Source organism: Littorina saxatilis, linkage group LG7 (genome assembly GCF_037325665.1).
Source record: "Littorina saxatilis isolate snail1 linkage group LG7, US_GU_Lsax_2.0, whole genome shotgun sequence".
NCBI lineage: Eukaryota > Metazoa > Mollusca > Gastropoda > Littorinimorpha > Littorinidae > Littorina > Littorina saxatilis.
Genome location: NC_090251.1, coordinates 9,692,851 through 9,697,863, shown reverse-complemented (window position 1 = coordinate 9,697,863; position 5,013 = coordinate 9,692,851).

The following is a 5,013-nucleotide window of genomic DNA, read 5'->3' as shown; positions in this document are numbered from 1 at the left end:
TGTCAGCTTTAAACAAACAAGTTAACAGAATTCAACCTTTAAACAATCAAACAAAACTCCACAACGCTCAGCCACACTCAACATTGCGACAGTTTAAACATTAATACATAAAGTACTTTTGAATGTCAGTTCTAAGGCCTCTGCTGAGAATAACAAAACCCACGTATGACAACAATATTGTTCAGTCAGCAAACAACTTAATCAGCAAACCACCGATGATCACAATCAAGTCATGTTCTGTCTGTTCATCGTACATGCGCATGCCTATCTAATTTTACACACGAATCACACGAGATGCCCTAAGGGAATAATATATAGCGTAAAAACCTCATCAATCAACTGTCATATCGTGTATCATCAATTTCGCCGTCACTCCAATCGCTGATTCGATGTTCAGGATTGTTGTTTTCTTTGACGTAGCAATGTATATTTTGCCATTTGTGTATGTTGTCGTTTTTCAATTCAAAACCCAAATGGTTATCCATCTTACTTTGGAGGTGGAGGAGAGGTGGTGGTTTTGGGGAAGGGGGGTGGGGTGGTAGCGATTGTCGTCATTTTTATTTTCTCGTCATTGTTTTGTTTTGTTTTCTCTCCGTTTTTCGTGAACTTAGCACTGAGCAGCAGCAGTAGTAGTAGTAGACTAAGTAGACGTAGTATAAGTAGTATTGGTAGTATTAGTAGTATCAGTATTAGTAGTAGTAGTAGTAGTAGTAGTAGTAGTAGTGGTAGTAGTAGTAGTAGTCGTAGTAGGAGTAGTAGGAGTAGTAGTAGTAGGAGTAGTAGTAGTAATAGTAGTAGTAGGAGTAGTAGGAGTAGTAGTAGTAGTAGTAGTAGGAGTAGTAGGATTAGTAGGATTAGTAGTAGTAGTAGTAGTAGTAGTAGTAGTAGCAGTAGTAGTAGTAGTAGTAGTAGTAGTAGTAGTAGTAGTAGTAGTAGTAGTAGTAGTAGTAGTAGTAGGAGGAGGAGTAGTAATAGGAGTAGTAGGAGTAGTAGGAGTAGTAGGAGTAGGAGTGACGGTAGTAGTAGTTGGCGCTGGTGTTTATTTTGTACCGTATTATTTCTGATTTACAGTTTTAAACACATGGAAGTTATGTCATAAAAAAAGTCAATTTGGGGAGGTTGACATAATTATATAACCCCCGACCCGAACTGTACAGCTCTTGAGGCAATTAGAGACATTTTTGATCAGCTGTGCAGACTGTTGATATAGTTCTTGTTTGTTCTTTTGCTTTAAGGGGGGGGGGGGGGGGGGCGTATACGATTTGGCATTTTCAGGCAATAAATCGATATGTTCAAAACGTTTTCAGTAAGTTTGCTTCCACTTTACAAAGGTAACATATATTGAATTTTAACAATCACTTGTCCATCAGTTTATATTCCGTAGTTGAGGCGACACTACTCGGTTAGTCCAACGGTTAACATCATTTTACCTATCGGCAACCACCAGTAAACAGACATGTCCTTCATTTCCGGTTCCGCTCTTCGCCCCTGAACCCACAAACCAGCCTATATACACGCTACCCCGCCTTACAATTGAAAAAAACACAACGTGTACCCATTCATAAATCATTGGCCACTGGATCCGCAAGTTTGACGTGTGTAAATAGCGCTAACGATTAGTCAGTGCGGGTAATTAGCGGTGTGTCAGATCAGTTTTGTGTTTGGCCAAACGACCATAACGGCAAAATGGCGAGCACGCAAAGCGGCTTCCATCAGGGTGAACTGACGCCAGACCTGCTTCAGCATGACTGTGCCAAGGCTGTGCTTTGGGGGAGTCTGAACCCGTGACAAGTGTAGGCACAAAGGAGATTGGTAGTGGCGAAATGTATGGTAGCTGTTGTTATTGTACTGATGGTTGTGGTGGTTGTGGTTGTTGTGGCGTTGCTGCGGCTCATGATGATGATGATGATGATGATGATGATGATGATGATGATGATGATGATGATGCAAAGACAAATACGATGCTGCTGCTGCTGCTGCTGCTACAGCAGATGCTGCAGCAGATGCTGCTGATGCTGCTGATGCTGCTGCTGATGCTGCTGCTGCTGCTGCTGCTGCTGCTGCTGCTGATGATGGTAATGATGATGATGATGATGATGATGATGATGATGATGATGATTATGAGGAGGAGGAGGAGTAGGACGAGGAGGAGGAGGAGGAGGAGGATGATGACTGAAGGGTAGATGGGGGGTGGGGGGCGATAGCGTTAGTGCGCCAAGAAAAAAATGAAACGATTTCAAGCAACAGTTGCAACAGACACAACAAAGCAATATGCCAATATTTAAAAGGAACAAAAAAATGTGTTGTTTGTATATTAAAGACAATTCTTTCTTTATTTGGTGTTTAACGTCGTTTTCAACCGTTCAAGGTTATATCGCGACGGGGAAAGGGGGAGATGGGATAGAGCCACTTGTCAATTGTTTCTTGTTCACAAAAGCACTAATCAAAAATTTGCTCCAGGGGCTTGCAACGTAGTACAATATATGACCTTACTGTGAGAATGCAAGTTTCCAGTGCAAAGGACTTAACATTTCTTACATACGGCTTGACTAAAAATCTTTACAAAAATTGACTATATTCTATACAAGAAACACTTAACAAGGGTAAAAAGAGAAACAGAATCCGTTAGTCGCCTCTTACGACATGCTGGGGAACATCGGGTAAATTCTTCCCCCTAACCCGCTGGGGGGGGGGGGGGATTAAAGACAATGACATCGATGATTATAAACATTACCCTAACAAATAACACGACCACAAACTTGATTTAACGGTTGACACTCGTTGCTTGTTCAAACATTTCAATATTTCAAACATTTCAATATTTCAAACATTTCAATATTTCAAACATTTCAATATTTCAAGCACAACTCGTGTAAATCTTGTGTGACACAGCAAGCCATGTATAGTATTCCCTTTGTCCCTCGTTTACACAAAACGCCATTAAACGTTCAAATAAGTGTTAAACCCGTCCAATTATAATTTCCCCGGACCGGACATATCTGTTATTACTTCATATCCATCAGTCACGTGTCCCATATATATATACCACAGCGTATATAGTGACACAGCCAATCAATCATCAGTAGATATGACCCTCTTCACCTTATACACTACCGAAGCCGACGAATTGTTTGGCGGGAAACACAAAGCGTGTTTAGAGAGATGTACCTAACATAACATGATACCATACTGTCTCGCTTATGCCCGTGTCACATATACTGGTGCGCTTTGCGGAACGGAAGAGGGAACGAGAAAAGAGGCTTTAAAGGCTAGGCGGGAAAGAAAACACACAGACTTGCGAAGAAAAAACAAGTGTAGTTTTACTCGCGATTCAGTTAAATTCGCGAACATGATCTCCGTGAAATTGAAAACGTTCCTAACCTGAAGCAACTTGAATGGATCTTCGCAGGGAGTCTTGAGAAGATACAATTCGAACGATGTGCTAGGAATTCCGTTAAACAAATCGAGCTATTTACCTTATAATGCCTTGCGGTTCTGGCTGTTGGGAATGTATAAATATTTTCTTAAAACAACAAGAGCAAAATACAAAAAAAAAGAAAGTTCTGTATTGACAAAATCAAATCACGCTTATACAAACACACGTCCTTTGCTTGTTTATTCCCATACCTTTTGCCGCGCATTTTGTTTTTCATTCTTTACTTGTTTTTGTGAACTTTTCAATATAATGTCTGTTTGCCCGCCTGTCGCCTTCTCACGCTCTAGCTCTCAGGTGTTTTTTTTTTGTTTTTTTTTAATTCCTTAATTGTTTCTAGGATGAACTGGATTAAATTCAATTCGTTCATTTATGCACATACTTGTTCTTCTTTTTCTTCTTCTTCTGAGTTCACGGGCTTCAATTCCTACCTACACTCGTGGTTATTACACTCGTGAGTCGGTTTTGTTCTCGCTATTCGGGCAGCCAAACTCCGTTTTTTTTCTTTTTTTCCCATTTTTGTTTTCCCATTCGAGGTCAGCAGTGAGAAGAAGAAGAGGTAAACGACAGAAAGAATGCTTTGTTTCGGTGTGACCTTTTGGTATAATTAACATACATGCTACAGTTAAACGAAAATGTATTTTATTTTCGTGACATAAACAACTTACCTTTCGTGTTTTTATATTCTGAAAATTGGTACGTTGGCAGTCTCTTTGTTTTTGGATTTGTTACATTGCTCTTAATCAAGTGCACCGTCCACAACGCATTTTTTTCTATGTGACAGAAATAAATAGCAGCACTCAGTAACTGGCAAGGCAAGCTTAAAATTAAACTGCACTCACACTTGTTCGTAATTAGGCCAAAAAAAAAAAATTGTCTGTTTAGGGTAACATGACCAAAAAAAGTAGGGTCGGTAGGTAGGTAGGTTTTTTTTGTTTTGTGTGTGTGTGTGTGTGTGTGTGTGTGTGTGTGTGTGTAAATACTATGTTGGCTGAACATTCACTTCTTATATTTGATGAATACATGTTTCAAAACTAACGTATAAATAAAACAGAGAGAAAGGGAGAGAAAGAAACGCCAAATGTCTCTTTTTAGCATTTTTACCTCTTTTTTTTTCTTTTTTTTTTTTTGAAATCAAAAAAAAGTTTTTGGGTCGGCGCCAAATCGATAGGGTCGGTCGGGTTACCCTAAACAGACAATTTTTTTTTTTTGGCCTTAGGTAAGATTAGCTGGAAATGCGTAAAACAAGCTAAACAACTCAAACGCTGCCTTTATAACTTAACCAGGAAATTGAGTCCGACTGAAACTTGGCAGACAACCAGAGTTGGGTGACATTTTTACATTGGGAGTTGCCAAATTTGTTTGCACTCAGATTGTCTTCGCTTTTGACAGCTTGGGTAATCTGTGATGAGTTAAACATAACGCCAAGGCCACGATTTTTGAAAGCACTGCAGGGTGCACTGGCCTAGCCTAGTGCGAATTTGAGTGCCTTCTGTAAGCTCCCTCATGCGATAATTCAAGGTTTCCGTGGTAACGCAAATGAAAACGATTGTATTTTTACAAAAAGGCAAAACAAACCA